We start from the raw sequence: 21,934 nt of genomic DNA, 5'->3' as shown, positions 1-21,934 counted from the left end.
CCGAAAAAAACCAACTTTCATCACTAGTGATAACATGGCTCAACAATTCTGGGTTGATTTCCGTTTGCTCTTACCGATTGGCTGCCACATTTTTCCGTGTTTCTCGCTGTTGTGGTGTGAGATTTTGGGGGACCATTTTTGCACAAATCTTTCTCATACCAAGATCTTCAGTTATTATTAGACGAACCGTTTCTCGATTGATGTTCAGTTCTTCTGCAATCATTTTCACGGATAATCTTCGATCAGATCGCACGAGTTCACGCACCCTGGCCAAGTGGAGGTTGATGGTCGTCCACTGCGATCTTCATCTTCAACATTCGTTCTGTCTTCACTAAACATTTTATGCCAACGTAAAACTTGACATAACCTCCTCTTCAAAAGCCTTCTGAAGTTTACCGTAAGTTGCTGTCGCGTTTTCACCCAATTTAACGCAAAAAGAAATGGCATACCTTTGCGCAATATTATGCGGTTCCATTTCCGTGACGAGTGACAAAAACACTTGTTAACTTATTACAGCACAACTCACGACTGAGCAATTGCATCGATGTGCTGCTTGGACTAGAAGCAGCTTATAGACCAAGGTAAAGATATTGTGCCTATGCAAGCCTGCAGGGTTCCCACATCTTGCAAAGAAAATCAGTTTCATTACTTTATTGTCGCACCTCGTAAATGCTTGTCATCGTCACATCCGAAGCTGAGTCTGTAACTGTAAAAATTTAGCGTTCATAAGGTTAAATATCCAACTTACGGAGTGACAATGACACGCATGTAGGTTATATGATTTTGACATGTGCTAAGACGCAATTATTTCCATTTCATAATGGCCACATGACCAAAACTGCAGTCTTGGGTCGTAGAAATAAATGATTTTACAAATGGTGACCGTCTGTAATTTATAAAATTTCTACATGATTTTGAGACTTTATTTCGCTGCTGTCAAGTCAGTTTCACAGAAACCAAGGTAATTGGGGTAGCAAACCGAATACATCGTAGTTACGGTTTTGTTGTTGTGAAGTCCAGTCAGAAGATGCAGCTCTCCATAATGTTGCTGTGGAAACTTCTTCATCTACGAATAACTGCAGCAAACCTACGTGGTTTTGAACTTGCTTGCTGTACTCAGCCCTTTGTCTACATTTTTTATCTCCTCCCCCTCCTCCTCTCCTCCCAACCTTCCCTCAAACAACAAGCTGAGAATTTCTTGATGCTTCAGATGTGTTCTCTCAACCAATATCTTCTTTTAGACAAGCAGCGCCAAAAATTTCTTTCCTCCCCAATGAGATTTAGCACCTCCTCGTTATCCTCATAAGTGAACAACCGCAATAACTGTTAAAGGATCCTATATTGAAGCAACAGATTTATTAGCTGTTCCGGTTCTTCATTTCTCAAGGTGTACTTCCACAGCTGTGGCTGCTTGTAACATAAAGTTTTTTGTAACTTCCTCATTAGTTTCACGATCTACCCATCTAAAATTCAGCATTCTTCTACAGTTCTACAGCTGCTCGTTTAGAAGACTTCTCTCCCCTTATCGTCTAAACTCTTCAATTCCGTATAATGCTACACTCCAGACAAAAACATTCCGAAAAGATTCTATAACACTTAAATTTGCATACGACGTTAACGAATACTTCTTTCTCAGCAATGCTGTCATTGCTGCCACCAGTATGCATTGTATATCCTCTCTACTTCGGCCATCATCAATTATTTTGCTCCCCAAATATCGGAACTCATCTATTAGCGTACTTTTCGTGTCTTATTTGCTAATGTATTTCCCTCAGCATCTTCTGATTCAGTCCAGCACTACATCTTTTTTTTTTTCGCGGACTTATCCTTATCTTACCGGGGTCGGCTTATTAATCTGGATTTGGTAATGTTAGTGATAGAGGGTCGCCAAATATGCTTCCTGTCGCCACGTCTTCTGCCCTGGGACGCAATTTGTGTACTCCATCTGTGTGCGTTTAGTGTTATCCCATACGAAAGCATGATAACGTCTTCAAAATGTTTGCGAATCGTGTACCTGGGACGGAACGTGCGGTGCCAGCCTGTATACACCTAGCTGGATATGGGGATCCTCTTAAAAATCACATCCAGCCTGGCCGCACACAGAACTACGTCGTTAATCCTCGGAGCGAATCCAATCCGGGATCGGCGCGCCTCCACAAATCCCGGAAGCAGAATGCTAACGCGCGCGCCTATCCGTGCGGGTGCTTCAGTCCAGGATCTTATGATCTGAATAGTTCCTTTGTTACTGCGTTAAGAGGCATCGCAGACCACGGATCCCTGATACCAAAATTCTTGGAAAATATCTCCATTCGGATTCACCCTTTATATAACCAACGAAGTAAGAAATTGGACTATTGAGGGGGGGGGAAGGGGGGGGGTAAGGCTGGAATGATGCGGCTGGGTAGAAATGGAGACCGCTTACAATTGCCTTGTGATGTCAAAAATACGGATACAAATGTATGCTTTGCTGTAACAAATACTCCTTCGCTAGTTTTTTTGCTCTCTTTGGAAAACGAAAACGGCAAGAGACGTTTCTTGGTGCCGTCGGAAGACATCTCGTACCGAGTTTAGCGTGTTGTGATCCTTCCACGTGTCAGTTTGGCCACTGTTTGCTCATCATATCCAATGGCGGGCCGTTGTTCCCACACCACGGCACTGTTCACCTACTGTTGTTGTCCGCGCTGAGAAATGTTACTTCAAAATATCCCTCAGCGAGTCTTACTGTTCTATATGCAATGTTAACTACGTTATTTCCTATAGATAACAGGTGTATTTTAGGTTTTCGAGACACGATTCAGATCATATTTACTTAAGCAGTAAATTAGATTCCGGCAGAAACTTAAAACAATTGCCATTTTTTGTCTTAAAATATTTTATCTCTCATAACTTAAGTTTCCAGTCTGGCAGAGAAGGAACGTTATTTCTCGAGCTAAGTAAAGATTATTTCTGTCTGAATCATCCACAAATTTATGTAATCACAGTGTTCAGACATAATATAGACAAGATAAATAAACATTTCCACGTTTTATCTGAAGCAATCAGTAAAAACCTACGTTACATGTCGACGCACTACATCAACAGCATTTTAAATCCTGTATCCTCCATATAGTTACAGGCTGTGTTATCCTGTTGCATCACTTTACGGACTGTTACAGTGAAATCGGACAATAAATGGTTTCTTTACGGTGAGATACCTCGATCCAAACTACCGTTTACACAATGTCTACTTGTACGAGAATAAGTCAATTATTATCCGCGAAGTAGTAATAAAATTTTATTGAAATCAAACAGGAAACTTACAAGAACATCATTTTTCGACATAGCCTCCTTGCGTTTCAACGCACTTAGTCCATCGTTGTAGAAGCTTCCTGATGCCCTCATAAAAGAAGGTTCTCGGTTGAGCTGCGAGCCAGGAATGCACCGCTTCTTTTGCTGCTTCGTCTGAGGCAAATCGACGGCCCCTTAATGACTGTTTGAGCGGACCAAACAAGTGAAAGTCAGAACGGGCAAGATCGGGACTATATGGAGGATGATCCAGTATTTCAAATTTGATTTTCTGGAGCGTTTCAGCAGTGTGGGCAGCAGTATGCGGACTGGCGTTGTCGTGCAACAACACAACACCTTTTATTATATGAATCAACAAGTTTACTGTTACCAGTCACAGTTTAACTATCTTCACGGCGCGTTTCGGAGGTTGAAGCCTCCATCATGAGGTGGATTTACATTTGTTAGTATGACATTTGTGTGTGTTGTATTACGATTTTTTGGAGGAACGTGTGGCACTGTCTAGTGGAGAAAACAAAACTCTATTTTAGAACATAGTTTTTCGTTTCTTTTGACAAAAAATTAAACGTATATCTAAGGATAAACATAAAATAAGTAAAATAGAGTACCTCCAGTGCTCACAGTTCCTTTGACTGGTAACAGTAAACTTGTTGTTTCATTTAACGTCGAAAACAGTCACGGCAAAGCCCAACCTAAAATTTTCGCATTTGAACAACTTTTGACAGCAATCTTCGGCGTTTACTTCGAATTGCAGGCTTCAGCCTGGCAGTAAGCATCTCGCTGTAACGTACACTGTTTATTGTTGTGCCCCTTTCCCCATAATGTTCCAGAACTGGACATTGTGCGTCCCAAAAAACCGCAAGCATCAGTTTTCCTGCGGGCGGTTGGATCTTGAACTTTTTCTTTCACAGCGAATTTGGATGTTTCCATTTCATACTCTGCCGTTTACTCTCCGGCTCGTAATGATGGATCTATGTTTCATCACCAGTAATGGTCCTGTCTAAGAAGTTGTCCCCTTCGTTACCATAGCGATCCAAATGTTTTTTGCGGATGTCCAAGAGCGTTTGTTTATACAACTGTGTGACTTGTTTTGGGACCCATCTTGCACAAACTGTATGAAACCGAAGTCTGTTGTGGATGATTTCGTAGGCAGAACCGTGACTAATTTCCAGACGATGTGCCACTTTGTCAATAGTTCATCGTCTGTCCAAGAGAATCATTTCACGTGAACGCTCAATGGTTTCTTCATTTTTGGCGGTCAACGGTCGTCCGGTTCCTTCATTGTGCGTAACACTTGTGCGACCATTTCGGAATTTTTCAATCCATTCGTAGACACTCCGTCGTGGCATAACACTGTTCCCGTGCTATACCGAAAGTCTTCGATGAATTTCGGCTCCTGATACGCCTTCCGACCACAAAAAACGGATTACTGAACGTTGCTCTTCTTTGGTGCAAATAGACATCGGAGCAGCCGTAATTAACAGCACGGCAACGATAATGAAACTAACCTAGCAGCTTGAAAATTGCAAAGATATAACAACAAACACACAAAGCATGCGTCATCAATGTAAAACGACAGTACTACCAAAATAAACAAAAATATAACTAAATTGCGGATAATAATTGACTTACCCTCGTATTTCGAATGCTCGTTACACTGCGAAAACCAATAGGGCGCTTCGGTCCAGTTCTCTATAAAAATACTTGTGTGTGAACTTTCGTACGGCAATCGTGAGCTCACTCGCTACAGGGAAAAATAAAACAAACTGTAAATTTAATTTTCCAACCTAATTTGCGCTCACATTACCGCAACGCAAGGGTAATTGAATGTGTGTGCAGCTTATGTGGTCAGACAACGTGATGGTACGCAGCACTGTTTGTTGCGCCCCTGGGGCACTCTTTCCATAACAGGTAAAAGACTATATCCTGACACACTTTTTTTTGTTTCCTCTCACAGCCACGGAATAATTCACAGCACATTTAATTCTCAAAATACTTACTTCATATATGAAACGGAAAGAGATTTGCAACGTTATATAAATACAATTACGCAATACAGTTCTAAAAAGCTGAGAGAAAACCTAGTTATTATCCGAGAGAGAGCCTGTCACATACATTTCAATGTCCGAAGCTTGTCTCTCGCGTTTTTCTTTTCTAACTGAAACTTATTGAAGAACGAACCAGTGGAATAGTGGCTATCTTTCTGCGCAATGGGTAAGTAAGCGTTATCTAGGTGTAAATCTTTTTCTGTCAACTGTTCACTGGGCATAAAGCGTAATTTATTTTCAATGTCCACGTCCCTACCTAAAATGCCATGAGAAAGAGTACGTACAGGAATGGCACAACTAGAACACTGAGATGGTACGCAAATCGTTGTGGATATTTTTTTATGGGCCAAGAACGTAGCTCTTTCTTGCGCAAGGTTGAGCAAAAATTTAATGCTACAGAACATAACTGAAATAATCAAAGTGAACAAGTTTTATCCGATTCAATATTAGTATATAATACGAGTATTAGTATATAATACGAGTACTCTTATAGTATACAAAGCAGTGCGTAGTTTTTGTAATAAGATCTTGAATGTATGTATCTTCTACTTTAAAAGAAGTCTTTCTGGTCAAATGTCCAAATGTATAGCAGGCTTTTTGTTGTGGCTGCCTGCAGCTCCACGTCTCCTTTGTATGGGTGAGTAGTAATCTATGCATTTCATAATATTGTCTTTATTCCATCTTCGATTTTCCTTTGTGTTTTGGAAGTATGAACGTTTCCTTCTCCAAATAACAGCTGCGCCAGATTGTTGGGGATGTAGTGCCGGTGCGGGTCGAAGGGGAAAAGGGGCGGGGCGGTAGATTATTTGCTCTCAAAGGATACATTTTTTTTATCTCAAGAGGAAATTACGCAATGACTTTGAACAATAAGAGCTTCTATGTAATGAACTGAACTACAGTTCCAGAGATTGCAGGCTGTCAGTTACGTGTCAGCCAAATGTATGCAAAGGTCATTTCTGTTCAACAGGAAAGAACACAGTCTTATTTCAGAAGCGCATCATAATTTGAGAAACGGTGAAACAAATCTCTGAATATAAAATTAGGAAGGTATTTATGACGTGTAATATAGTCATTCCAAAAGCGAGTTTACTGTGTAACATATATACAGGGTGAATCACCTAACGTTACCGTTGGATATACTTCGTAAACCACATCAAATACTGACGAATCGATTCCACAGACCGAACGTGAGGAGAGGGTCTAGTGTAATTGTTTAATACAAACCATACAAAAATGCACAGAAGTATGTTTTTTAACACAAACCTACGTTTTTTTAAATGGAACCACTGTAGTTTTGCTAGCACATCTAAACATATAAACAAATACGGAATCAGTGCCATTTGTTGCATTGTAAAATGCTAATTACATCCGGAGATATTGTAACCTAAAGTTGACGCTTGAAACCTCCGACGTTCAGTTGCGTGTTGTAACAAACACGGGCCACGGTCGGCGAGCAGCATCTGCAGGGACATGTTTACGATGACGACCGTGTTTACGAGTGTGGCTGTAGTGCACTGTTGTGGTTTGGTCTAGCTGTCGCAGTGTCCGCATGTAGCGCTTGCTGCTATTGTTATTCTGCATTTTCGTCTCCGCACGCAGGCCAACTGTAGTACACCGTGTTACCAGACGTCTGTGATAGTGTAGTGATGTAGGAATGTGACCATGGTGTATTCGAACTCTGAAAAGGCGGAGATGATACTCATCTATGGCGAGTGTCGACGAAATGCAGCTGAAGCCTGCAGGGTGTATGCAGAACGGTACCCGGACAGAGAGCATCCAACGTGCCGGACATTGCAAAACATCTACCGACAACTGTATGCAACAGGTATGGTCGTAGCACGCAAACGGGTCCATACAGGCCCGTCACAGCAGAAGCGGGTGCAGTTGGTGTGTTACCTGCTGTTGCCATGAACCCACACATGAGTACACGGGACATTGCGAGAGCCGGTGGACTGAGTCAAAGTAGTGTAAAGCGCATACTGCATCGTCACCGCTTTCACCCGTTTCATGTTTCACTTCATCAGCAATTACATGGTGATGACTTTAATCATCGAGTGCAATTCTGTCAATGGGCATTAACAGAGAATGCGTTGCAGTTCTACCTGTTTACCGATGAAGCGAGTTTCACAAACCGCGGGGCAATCAATCTACAGAACATGCATTACTGGTCCGTGGACAATCCTCGCTGGCTCAGACAGGTAGAGCGACGGCGACCGTGGACTGTAAATGTATGGTGCGGAATCATTGACGACCACCTCATTGGTCCTCACTTCATTGCAGGGGCCCAAACAGCTGCCACAAAATGGTTCAAATGGCTCTGAGCACTATGGGACTCAACTGCTGTGGTCATAAGTCCCCTAGAACTTAGAACTACTTAAACCTAACTAACCTAAGGACATCACACACATCCATGCCCGAGGCAGGATTCGAACCTGCGACCGTAGCGGTCGTGCGGTTCCAGACTGTAGCGCCTTTAACCGCTCGGCCACTAGCTGCAACATACATAGCGTTTCTACAGAATGATCTGCCATCGTTGCTCGAAAATGTCCCACTGGAAACGCGTCGACGTATGTGGTATCAGCATGATGGTGCACCTGCACATTCCGCAATTAACACTAGGCTGACACTTGACAGGATGTTCGACGGGCGTTTCATAGGACGTGGAGGACGCATAAATTGGCCAGCCCGTTCTCCTGATCTTACACCTCTGGACTACTTCCTGTGGGGTACGTTAAAGGAGAATGTGTACCGTGATGTGCCTACAACCCCAGAGGATATGAAACAACGTATTGTGGCAGCCTGCGGCGACATTACACCAGATGTACTGCGGCGTGTACGACATTCATTACGCCAGAGATTGCAATTGTGTGCAGCAAATGATGGCCACCACATTGAATATCTATTGGCCTGACATGTCGGGACACACTCTATTCCACTTCGTAATTGAAAACGGAAACCACGTGTGTACGTGTACCTCACCCCTCACGGTAATGTAAATGTGCGTCAGTGAAAAAGACCAATAAAAAGGTGTTAGCATGTGGACGTAATGTGCTGTTCCAGTCTCTTCTGTACCTAAGGTCCATCACCGTTCCCTTTGGATCCCTGCGTAATTCGGTGCTCTCCGATACACACGATCGAACAGCGGAGGAGTGGTACTCAAGCGTCAAATTTAGGTTACAATATTTCCGGATGTAATTAACATTTTACAATGCAACAAACGGCACTGATCACGTATTTGTTTATATGTTCAGATGTGCTAACGAAACTAACGGGGTTCCATTTAAAAAAACGTAGGTTTGTGTTAAAAAACATACTTCCGTGCATTTTTTTATGGTTTGTATTAACCAATTACACTAGCCCCTCTCTTCACGTTCGGTCTGTGGAATCGATTCGTCCGTATTTGATGTGGTTTACGAAATATACCCAGCGGTAATGTTAGGTGACTCACCCTGTATAAGCATTTGACAATTACGAGGCAACTTTTGCACAGACATTATAAACATAACATTTACTAGCTGAAAAAACATGAATTATTAATAACTTTAATAATCCGGCAAATAACAGCTTTCACAAGTAAATTCTGCTGAAAGTTTCCCGCAGTTTGAAAGAAATTAGGATGTCACGTACAAAATTTGATGTTGTTGTGATCTTTAGAAATGAACATATTTCTTTATCTATTAACAGTTGATCATTACATATTAACAAAAGAATGATTAGAAAATACTGTTCTGCATTCTACGGGGTTTACACTACGTTGTAACGAAAATCACAACTTTTGGAATGACTATTAGAATTACTTAATACGTTACGCGTTTCCGGCACAAATACACGTCGTTCATGTCGAGTATATATCGACCATAGCTATTGAAATCGGTAGAAACGTTATAAACGGACGAGCAATGCCGAAAGAGTTATTCTTTTTATCTTCAGTCGAACTCAGAAGAGCAATCTGTGTACTTCCGCCGTCCGACTTTTTAACGGCGAAATATTTGCGATGTGCGGAAATGGGATGTCACACCTGGCAAAATTTCAATCTTTCTCTTTGCGACAAAGTAATTGGTTTCTATTGGGTGCGTGGAGCGAATGTAGTTGCACAACAGAAGCTGGTTATATTCGTAAAATGTGCTCGGATAGGAAATAGAACACTGTAGCTCAAGAAGCAGCACTGTTATGCTGTGTTTTGTTATGTTGTGTTTTTTAACAGTTTTATTCCAGTTGCCGTTCAGCATTACGTATCATTTAAATGAAAGACAGTCACATCGCCTTGAATTTACTGGCAATACAAAATGAACATTTAATACCATTTGAAATACACCAAAGATCCTTCAGTATCCATTAGTTCTCGGTAACAGTTTTTATATCTTATGGCTGTTGTGTAACGGATAATGATACCTGAAGGGTGTTGTTATCTGAGTGATTTTTACCGTTAAAAGGCTCGATCTTTTGTTACCTTTCGTAGATCAGAAGTTGAATATCCGCTCTTTTCAGCCGTGTGTAGTTAGAATATTTGCAGGCGCTGAAAATGTGTCCATTTTATTAACATTACCGAGCGTTTTTTTATACTATTGTGAAAACACCTTCTGAATGAAACAAATAGCGGACGAATTAATAACAAAGCGATAATGAATTCATATAAAAACCCTTAGCAATTTTATTACAAAAATAATATTATAACCAAACACAGGACTATACGCAATTGGAGTCTAGTTAAAACATTGCCCCTTTCTATGTAAAAGAACCAGTGATTATCATACCGAAAATTTATTGGGGATTCGGCTGCGTACCTAATATCCAAAGGACTTTCAGCTGTTATTTATTTTGATGCTTATCTCAAGTACGTGCAATGAATTTCGAAGTAATATTGTCTCATCTTCGTGCATCTGTTTGCATGCTTCATGATTCGAATACCGTACCACGAATGAAGGCCTTACACTACTTGCGACAACCGATTCGTGAAGCTTGCTTAACAGGTAAAAGAAGATGAGACGATATCGTCTCGAAGTCGATAGTGCACACATGAGACAAACACTAAAAAATGAATAAAATTCTAGCTGTAAGGAAATTTATTTCTATTAAAATAAATACTGAAATATATCTGAAAACGAAAAAGACTTTCATGTCCTAACTGTATAGTGTGATATGTAGGATATCTGACAAAACTGTAATGTTTCCATGAGTTACTTGTATACACACGACTGTTTTTTCGTCTGAATATTCGTGTACCGGTTCCAACAAGCTACTTGATGCACTCAGTACACTAGTTTTGTGATCGTCTTGACAATTGCTTTTCCGTAGGTCTGAAAACAGTTTTACCTTCTCTATATTTAACTTAAACTTATAGGAAAGATACTTTAGTTTTCCACTGCGGCCTGAGAACTTTTGTTTTCATTGTTTTTTATTTTTATGAAACAGACCTGCAATAGAGGAACATTTTATCAATAAAATTTGACTTGTGTGGAATTTACTTGACTTTGAAGATAAATGAGGGACATGTGTTGTCATTTGTTGTCTTTTGAGACATAACTGATATTTTAAGATCGACATTCATCAGTTATGTTTTGTTAATTAAATAACACAAAAATGGTAAATATCTATCCTCAGAACTATATTATCAGTCATTTTTTCTCACACGTTCAACAATTACGCTGCGCATACTGCAGTTTCAATTTTCTTAATGTGGTATTGTATTGAGGCGGCAAGAAATGTTTAGTGGAAATGCACGGTTTGAATTAAAATTAATTTCATTGCAAAACAACACAATTTAACGATCTAGAAGATTATGCTGCTATCAGAGAGACATTTATTTCTCGTATATTAAAGTGTTTTAAGACGAGAGTACATAATTTTTAACGAACATTCATTCAAAAGAGAAATTACAAGTGACTAGTCTCTGATGGGATCACGTGCGATCACAATGTAAGGGACTGTTCACAGCACAGAATATTTAGAAAGTAGAAACGAAGTCCACATAGGAAACGAAGAAAGACTGGGATCTGATGTTCTATCGACGACGGACCACTAATTAAATTGGCAACGATGAAGAAGAATATCAGATGTGACCTTCTTGAAGGAACCATCAAAGCAGTCTTATTACGTGATTTAGGGGAACTACAGAAAGACTAAACCTGGATCGACGAACAACTATTTTACCCCATTCATAGAGAATATGAATCTTGCTCGGTGAGCTGAAGATAATAACAGTTCACGAACAAAGTCTAAAAAACCTAGCTAGTATAAAGCAAGGAAATAGAGCTCTCCTGGGTTTTCTTTCTGTGCTGCAACATCCCCAGGCTGCATCCTTCGCCGTTCACGAAAAAAAAGCTTTTGGATAAAAGTCAAGAAAAATTTTTGAGCAACCGCTTTCATTTTTCCATTGTAAGTTCAACTAGAATAAAATGTTTTTTTGCTAACGGATAGATAGTATAGCATTAGGAATTCTTTACGATGAATTGTGACTTACATACAGAACTTCACTGAAATGCGGCTGATATCATGAGTATTTTCATCATAATTTTGCTGCGAACAACTCTTTTCTTAGATAAAAAAATAAAAAATTCGAATAATTTTAACAGCACATTGCAACACTGACAAATCTTCTGCACCTTGCAGCACCACCGAATTTGACGCCGAATTTCTGATCATTTATACTCGTAAATACCGAGATATACACTTTAAGGCAAAAAAAGATGTACCACGAAGGTATTATCGGAATGGGACATAAATCGGTAGATGTGATGTACATGTTCAGACAAACAAATGACTATAATTTCAGAATAATTGAATGAGCTATTCGAGAGAAAGAACTTCATAAATTGAGCAAGTCAATAATGCCTTGATCCACCTCCGGCCCTTACGCAGTTATTTCGCTTGGCATTGATAGTGTTGTTGGAAGTCCTCCTGATGAGTATAGTGCCAAATTCTATCCAAATGGCGCGTTGGAGCGTCAAAATCTCCAAATGGTTGGAGGCCCCTGCGCAAAATGCTCCAAACATTTTCATTTGGGGAGAGATCGGGCGACCTTGCTGGTCAAGGACAGGTCTGGCAAGTGCGAAGACAAGCGTTAGAAACTTTCGCCGTGTGCAGGCGGGCTCAAATGGTTCCAATGGCTCTAAGCACTATGGGACTAAACATCTGAGGTCATCAGTCCCCTAGACTTAGAACTACTTTAACCTAACTAACCTAAGGACATCACACACACCCATGCCGGAGGCAGGATTGGAACCTGCGACCGTAGCAGCCGCGTGATTCCGGACTGAAGTGCCTAGTACTGCTCGGCCACAGCGGCCCGCCGGCTAGGCCTCCGTCACAGAAGTGGAAGCTCCAAATGACCGAGCGTTTGGAGAATATCGGATTTTCAGCGAGGATCGGGGGAGCCATTTACGTATGTTAGCGAAGTTTGCAGGCAGCGATTGGCACTGCGGAAAGGATACAGAGTGGTAAACTATTTTTCGTTTTCAATTTTACTTTACTTACAAAGCAAATAACCCAAAATATGATCGAAGTAACTCACTCGTACATAGCGCAGTATGTTGCAACCCTTTCAGGAAACTTACTGCCAACGATCTACGTACACCTAAAAGAGAGTACTGACTCTTTTGGACAGAGGGAAGATGGACTACCACAGTGTGGTACTAAAGTGTTGCCACCGTACGCATTCGGGCAGTTCAACCATGCTTTATCTACTTTTATCGTCAGACAAAGAATTTTATCGAAAAAGCTACAAAATTGCTCTTATCTAGAGAAAAAGAAATCACAACTCCAGAAGACAGCATCAAAATGCATTCCATTTGGACATCACCAGCCATTTGGTGATTCTGAGCAGCTCCGCAAGAATTCTACGGAAAACCCTGATGACTTTTCTTGTGCAATTAATAGTTTTCGAGACTACTGCAATAATGAGGAACCCATTTTTACCTAGTGGCACTGCCGTACGGTAGAAAGATGATCGTCCACTAAAAATGCGTAAATATGTACACTCAGATATATCTGACTTCGTTAACCGTACTACTGTGGTAGTAGGAGAGCCATTTACAGAAGTGGAGCCAAACAGAGGAAATTTTGTGGCCAGCGATTTTGGATAATATCGGTAGCAGTTTAGTTTCAAGTCGGTATACGTCATTACACCTGTTAAAAACATGTTCTGAAGTGTTACCCATCTTATATTATCCTGACAACTGGACAAAATCGCTGTAAGATATTAAACAGGTCACACAAACATTGGCTGAAAAATGTTGCGGTGTCCAATTGACTGTTTGTCGTCAGCTGTTAAGGCACATATCATATCGACTTGAGGCTGGTATGCCATGCAGTACTGGATAAATATGATACATTCCAGTCCAAACGAGATTTCGCGGCGCTGATGTCGGAACATACTTCCGTTTCTGTTCTGCTCACGTTTTGAAGCAGGTTGGCCCACCGCGCGCCGGTAGGATAGCCTGAACGCTTGTGGCCCGTGAGAACTCAAGACGGCGGTGTCTGAGCTGGCCGACTGTGACGTCACGCCGGCGACTGCGTTCCCAAGCTGAGACGGCGCAAGTGGAGTGTGGACAGCGTTCCGTTTGGCCGAGCACTGCCGGGTCAGCGCAGACGCGACCAGACCGCAGTCACGGGCCGTGAGGGACGATGCAGCCTCTGCCGGCTTCTGGGTACACAACAGGTGTGCCAGCCGTGCACACAGGTCGCCCTGTCGGGAGATTACTGACGAACAGAATCAAAAATTTCAAGGAAACGATAACTGCTATCCAGAACCAAAAGAAATCGAATACACTTCAGAAAACCGAGAAATTTTACGAGTCGGTCTAGCTGATGATCGACACCGTATCGACTGTACTCGTCACGTTCTCGGATGTGTATCTGGCGTACTTGCGTCCGTAATGTGGAATTTCATGCCGTCTTCTACCTCTCCAATGAACATGAACTCAATTTTTCGTCGTGTTTGACAGAAAATGACTGTAATGTAAAAAAAGGAGGCACTTTCTGGTGTCTGAAAATATTATTTGCGAGGTCGTGATGAAAAGTAATACCTCTTAGAGGTTCTTAGATAAAAACAAACGTTATTAACAATGTACATCTATATTCTTCGTGTCTATTTACTTCTTAACATAGCCTGGCGACGATCGCATTTCCCCAGCAAGACATCTCCTTGTTGATACCGTCACTGCAAATTTTATTGGACTCTGTTGACGGAGTCACAGCTTCACCTCTTCTTGTACCGCTTCATAGCTATCAAAGGCAGGCCGTGGTGGCCGAGCGGTTCTAGGTGCCTCATTCCGGAACCGCGCGACTGCTATGGTCGCAGGCTCGAATCCTGCCTCGGGCACTGATGTGTGTGACGTCCTTTAGTTAGTTAGGTTTAAGTAGTTCTAAGTTCTAGGGGACTAACGACTTCAGATGTTGAGTCCCATAGTGCTCAGAGCCATTTGAACCATTTTTGAAAGAAAAATGTGTGTTGACTGTTGAAAAATAACAGAGACGACATTTAAGTTATATCGCTTAATTGGTGGTAAAGTTGGTCTTAGCTTACAGTAGCATAAAATATGACAAAAAATAAATTTCGCGATCGTTAGGCTTCTTTAAATATTTAACATTTTTGCTGCAGGGACACGGGAGATAGATTATATCACCAGTGTAAATAAAGGGTCCAACTGTACACCGCTGCATGGTGCTTAATTAAACTAAAGATAAATATATACATCAGTTATTATCGTATCATATCGCATTTTTATTCTCATAAGAAGTAAAAAGGATGTATGCTTACTAATTTGATATCGGGACTATGCTCTAACAAAATGTTCTTAACAGTTTGTTGATTTATAGCAGTGCTTTTGTCACATATTGGTTCCTCTAGTACCACGAAAGATATCCCTTGATGAACTCATCACCTTGTTTAGTCAGCATTTTCCAAATACCCTTTGCCTCACCGATACCATGAAGAACGTTGTCATTTTTGCATTATTAGTCCATTTAACTTTCATCGTCGATCTCCAACAAATCTCAAACACTCTCCACTCTCTTCTTTTCTGAATTCCACACAGTTCCTGATTCACTTCCATACAATGCTGTCCCCAGAGCTATGTAATTAGAAAGTATTCTGTCACATCAAGGCCTATGTTTGATACTAGCAGACTTTCTCTTATCGAGAATTACTCCCTTCGCTCGTGCTAATCTGGGTGTTACAGCCAATTGTAAAGCCGTAAGAGTGCGACGCTATCAAAAACAAGTACCAAACGGTCTGCAAGTCACCGTGAATTCCTGCACGTGGGCCAACATTTTCAGACGGCAGGACATTTCACCTGTCCCGACCTAACTGCCTCGCTTTCCCTTCCAGTTGACAAGCCCCCGCTGGGACCAACAAAGCAGGCGCTGATCGGCGTTTCCAGGGAAGGGCGGCAGCGCAAGAAAACTCGCTGTTTCTCGCGCAGCCAGTCGTAGCGCCCTTTCAAAGTGCGTGGGAGCCTCGTCACCTGTCCTTTTCCCCCTGTTCCTAGGTCGAAGAATCGACAGCGGATCCTTGAAAGCTACCCGTTGTCTTCTAACTTTACTGTGAAAGAACTTTAAATTGATTCATGGCCAGTTTTCAGGCTTAATCCTGTGTAAAGATGATCTGGTGTGGAGGATATTAACGACAATTGCAACGTAGGTTTTATAGATGTCTTTCTGCAGCATACTGATTCACTAATCCTGCATGGTTAAGCGAATGCTTTGTGTAATGGTTCTCACCTTAGAGACAGAGACTTGTGCAATGCTAATACCTTTTCAAATTATACAATCTGAATCTAAGTATACGAGGATAAGAATTTTCAAACCCCAACAATTATCGAGGAAATTACGTAGAAGACTGATCTGAAGGGTGACTGCTGGCGAAAACTGCAGCCGTCGTCAGAATGTAACCTTGACCCGTCTAATTGAAATAAACTCGCGGTGCAAGAAATATGATTCAAAAGTACTACATCTTGCACGCAACGTAAGTTAAACACACGTGGAAAACTGTATTTATGGCAGGAGCATATAATGATCTTATCCAAATAAATGTAGAAACAAGACGAAACATCAGACCAGTGTCTAGTCGGTACCAAAACTTAAAAATCAGAATGATGTCCCTCCTGGATATCAAGCACATTCTGACTCCAGTTCGCCCTGAACCTTCTGATTGTCTCTTGCGAGGCAAAGACCTCGATCTGTGCTGCATATATCAAGCGCTGCTACACAGAGATAAATATGGCGCACAGTCAGCGGTGGCGCGTGCTATATTTTCAAAAATGGCTCTAAGCTCTATGGGACTTAACATCTGAGGTCATCAGTCACCTATACTTAAAACTACTTAAACCTAACTAACCTAAGGACGCCACACACATCCATGCTCGAGGCAGGATTCGAACCTGCGACCGTAGCAGCAGCGCAGTTCTGGACTGCAGCGCCTAGAACCGCTCGGCCACAACGGCCGGCTGCTATACTTTCGAAGAAAACAGAAGACTGAGACACTTATGAAAAAAAAAACAGTGCGGGTGTAGACTTCTTTCAACCTATAGATTCGATTTGTAAGTGTCCTGGAAAGATCTCGTATTCTGGTAACACTCTTCCGTGTCATAAGTTAAAAAGCGTAATCCATACCTACTAGAAAAAAGGATTTACATGTTATGTATGTTTGTATGTGTCTATACAGTGTGTTCCAGAAGTGATGGCCAATAATCCATACATGGTAAGTACAGGCCCAAAGTAGCTAAAAAGCTCCAATAAACATGGGTCCGCAAATCAACCGTTGCCGAGGTATCGCATTAATTGGAGTTGGGAACCAATTGTAAACGCCCCTGGATTGCGCGGTATTTACATTGGTATCTCAAGGTTTGGGATCGACTATCTCTACGCCTGCGCAACCGCTTCCATTTCCCCATTCGTGCACTGTGCTGTACCGGCAAACTGTCACATTTGACCGATGTGAAGCCTAACGTAACACTCGTATCATGATATCAGCAGCGTCAATCGTTGAAAATCTGGGCAGGACTGCTCGGAGACTGCATAACTGAACCACACTTCCTATCACAGAGACTAACAGGGTAGCAGTACACGCGGTTTCTGCGGACTGTACTTCCAGATGTATATGATGCCCCACTGAATCAATGCTTGAAGATGTTGTTCATGTATGACTGTACTCCAGCACATTTTCATTTACTAGTGCGGCGGCTTCTAACTCGGATTTATGGTCAACATTAGCGAGGTAGAGTAAGGCCTGTGCCATGGCCTCCAAGGTCCCCGAATTTAAATCCCATGGGTTTCTGTGTGTACGGTCATGTCAAAAGCCTGGTCTACGTAACCAAAGTCAACACACTTGAGGAATTACGCTTGCGGATTGAAGCAGCGTTCCACCATTTACAGAATTCCTCAGGACTGCCTGAGAGGATTCGCAACTCATTTCAGAGACGAGTTCAATGTTGCATTCAGAAGCATGGACAACATTTCGAACACCTACTTTAAAGTTTAGAAATATCATTTGTTCCTAGACACTGATGAACCGCAACAGAAAATGTATCTCGACAGCTGTTGATTTGTGGGCCCATGTTTATCGGAGCTTTTTAGCTACTTTTGGCCTGTATTTTCCATATGTGAATTATTGAGCATCACTTCTGAAACACCCTGTGTATGTATGAACATTTTCACATCACCTCCTAAACCACTGGACCGAGTTCATCCAAACTTGGTGCATATATCATTCACTATCTGGAAAGAATGACTGTGGGGATAAGAACCACCTACCTATCAAAGGGCTGGCGATGGCTATGAAAAGGCAGTAGCCCACGACGCGCAAATACTTACATTTTAGCATCTAATATTTCATAACGAGAGCCTTGGTAACTTGCAACAAACATTACACATGATTTCAAATCTTTATGAAACTTCTTCTCTCTGATAGAGCTCACGAAATGGCGAACGGAAAAAAATTACCTCTTACATTTTAGCTATTCAGACAGTAAAACTACCCACATGAAATATGACGTTTTCATTTAATACTTCTTTACTACTAACTGCATTCTTGTCACATTTTGCAGACTGTATTCACATATAAACCCCACTGAATCTACCTGCAAAAATATATCGTTGTAAAGCACATAGTTCGAGTGTATAACGACATATACATTGAGAAGCGTGAATAACTGCCTCATCATGCAAGACTTTTTAACTGATTACTTCTTTACTACAAAATCTATTCAGATCACATTTTGTAGACAGTAGCCACATATACCATTGGATATACTTGCAAAGTTATCATTGTACAGCACAAATCTCAGGAGATATAACTTCAGAAACATGAAGTCGCGTGCAAATGAAACAGCAGGAGGAAATTCGTTAGAGATGCAGTTGAAATATGTCTACAAATAAGTGTGAAATGTATTAAATACATCTGTCATGTGCGTACGCGGGCAAACCCAGGGTAAAAAGCTCATACTAAAGCCTTGGAACGATAACAATTAAATTTGATACACATATCATATAGGATCTGGAAAGAAATCCTGTGGGGATAACGAACATCAGCGTCCTATTGGGGTGAGCGTGATAACCTGGAGAGAGAAAAGGAGAGGAGTGGACAGACAGCGAAGGAGAAGAAGGATATGGACACACATATGTGCGAGGAGGAGAGGGCAGAAAGAGGGGAGAGAAGGAGACAGGCAGGGAGAGGGGAGAAAAGGAGATGGGCAGGGGGAGGGGAAAAAAGGAGATGGATAGAGAGAAGAAAGAGGAGGAGTTGAACAGGGACAAGGGGCAGGTGGACTAATAGATTGGAATAAATGTGTACTTGGGGAACGCTGGGTACTAGTTACATGAGATTACCAGCCGGAGACAAACCACTACTGATAGGTCAAAATGGACTTTTTTGGGTACATAAATGTGGCTGAGTGGTTAAGTGTCAGGTTATAAATCCAAAGATCTGGAGTTAGATCTCCCATCAGACGATGTTAATGTGATAACTGCCGAGTTGTAGCCTATTGTGGTTCTAAGTCCACAGCATGCTATAGCTCCCCCTGTAATTGGTTAAGTCATTTCAAAGGTCAGAGGAAGGCAGGGGCACACCATCTCCAATAGGACCATGCCCAATACGACATGGTCGTGGTCGACCAACCTTCATGATGATAACAGCTTATAGTCATACAGGGTGCCCCACCTTAGAGTCGTAAGGTGCATTTCCTTTGGTGTTTCGGCAGGTCTTTGCAATTGGTTTCTTGCAGTGTCTAGCCGGTGTCACCCCAAGCAGAAACTGCTCATCGGATTCGTGATGTGACACCCTGTAGCGATGGAAAGGATCGGTTTCTTTCCCGTTATTTTTAAAGAGGAATTTTACGTCTTCATTCGATAGAGCGATTGGAAATTAGTCCACTGCGATATTAATGTTATCGATATGATTTAACAGGGACAATAAAACATGAAGAATAACCAGTACTCAAGCAGCTACAGTACCGCGCGGACCCGCTCTGATTGCCAGCGCAGTGCAACAGCGCAGCTCAGTCGATACTGCAGTCCTGGTTATTCCTTATGTTTTACCGATCATGTTAATTCATATCGATAAAACGAATATCGCACAGAACTAATCTGGAACTTCCCTGTCGAACGGGTCACCGCTTCGAAATTCACATTGTGTGTAACGGACAACTAACCGACGCTTTCCGTCGATGCTGGACGTTTCACCGAAGACGTGGTGAGCAGTTTTTGTTCGGGGTGTCTTCAGCTGCACGTTGCAAAAGCGAAATTCCAAATACCTGCCGAAACATCGAACAAAATTCGCCTGACGCCCCTAAGGTGGGACTCCCGGTATATAAATGACATACAATACTTATCAAACGAAAATAGTTTGTTCGCTGCAGTATATCACAAACGAAGAATAGAGCTTGTAACTAAATATTTCCTTGGGACATTTAAGTCTCTTTTTATTATCTACGATAATAATCGAAGCAGACGAAATTAATTAAAATTTCGGCTGCGGCCGGGACTCGAACCCGGGTCTTCCTGCCAATATCGGAGAGCCCTGGCAGTAGTGACAATATATAAGGGAAAAATGAATGGAAGTTTGTGTTGGGGAGTGCACTCAGGTAGTTCGTGCAGCAATGTTGATCATCGTGCTGTGGTAGTGTAATGGTTAGCATTTCTGCCCAGTAAGCAAGAAGACCCTTGTTCGAGTCCGGGCCACAGCACAAATTTTAATTCATTTCGTCTCCTTCGATTATTAACATGAAGAATGATAAATAAAATTTTCATGTACTTTCGCTCTCTAAAGATATACCAGTAAACAGTCAAGGCAACGTCTACTCTCGGCACTCAACTTCATACGAAATACGCACAGCACAAGAACCAGTCGTAAAGACAATTTGACCTTCTTCGGACAACTGTGTAAGTGGCTACACGCACCAGCTATGGCCTCACAATGCATATCAAAACCGTCATCATTTGGAAGTAGCAGCAGAAACAAACACATTGTGCACCAAGACTATTTGCGATGCAACCTTACTGCTGTACGGGAAGAAGGCAATTTAACAGCCACGACACCTCTATTTCAAGTCTTGAGTGTGTAGGCACAAGTCATTCGTGTTGTAATTCAGGAGTTGAGATTCCGTTTAGTTTTCGATAAACCATTCCGAGTAGGGATTCCTTTGACGTACTCCTGTGGATATGTCCCTAACATCTAATTTGTTCAACTTTAGTTAGTTGTGGACGTACTGTCTGCCGAAAATCGTGGCGCTTGTCACTTTATTCTGAGTACATACAACACTGAACTGGTAATCTGATTGAAGCAGAAATATCCCAATATTTTTATATCCCATTCCTCTACTTCTTTTGTCTGCTTGTCCTAGTAATCTATTGGCAGGATACTTTCGTGTGACAGAATTTTCTCTCTTCTTCTCTAAATCTTTTGATTACATTTAGTTAACACCGCAGTATTTGATAATAGCTTTTGTAGAGTTACACTAGAGGAACATGGAAGCTCTCAACACATGCAACAAGCAAATTTCGGAAGTGTCCTTACCTCTGCAGAGGTCACTGGATTTTTCTGAAATACACAGCAAGTGAACACCAAGTGCCGGGAATGTTTCTTAGAGAAAGTGTTTGATGAACCTGACGCGAAATTTGTTGTTGGTAATAAACAAAACCCACGCTAGTGCCGAATATAATAGTTATGACTGCTTTTGACTGAAGTTCGGCAGATGCTCTGTTGATAAGTGTTACTGTTTCACATAAATTTCCCGTAGTGTTTCACATCAATATCCCTTCGCGCACACACACACACACACACACACACACACACACACACACACACACACACACAGAGAGAGAGAGAGAGAGAGAGAGAGAGAGAGAGAGAGACGGGTGGGGGGGAGGGGGATGGGGGCAGAGCAAAACGGAGAGGTGGAGGGAGGGAATATCGGGAAAAAATGTATAGGTTGCCAGAGCAGAGTTTATAATGAATTAAATGTGAAGTACAGCTGATTTACCTTTTTCTCCCGCACAGTTATGACAAGCGCTCCACTTGAAATGAACATGAAATATAATTATTTTTAGTTTACAGAATTAACGTACACACTGATCGGTTTCTGCAGCCGGACAACGCATGTTAAACT

The 21,934-nt window shown here is 41.7% G+C and overlaps 1 long non-coding RNA gene and 1 other non-coding gene across 2 annotated transcripts in view; both read left to right on the top strand.

The window, feature by feature from the left end:
- LOC124789665 overlaps positions 1–21,934 on the top strand; it is a 712,930-nt gene that overhangs the window by 412,608 nt on the left and 278,388 nt on the right. The gene's annotated exons all lie outside the window — the stretch shown is intronic.
- Positions 20,440–20,512, top strand: Trnat-agu. The gene has a single exon. It is a non-coding gene; the product is annotated as a tRNA-Thr (tRNA).

This window comes from Schistocerca piceifrons, chromosome 3 (genome assembly GCF_021461385.2).
Source record: "Schistocerca piceifrons isolate TAMUIC-IGC-003096 chromosome 3, iqSchPice1.1, whole genome shotgun sequence".
NCBI lineage: Eukaryota > Metazoa > Arthropoda > Insecta > Orthoptera > Acrididae > Schistocerca > Schistocerca piceifrons.
This window is presented reverse-complemented; position numbering and strand designations above follow the sequence as displayed.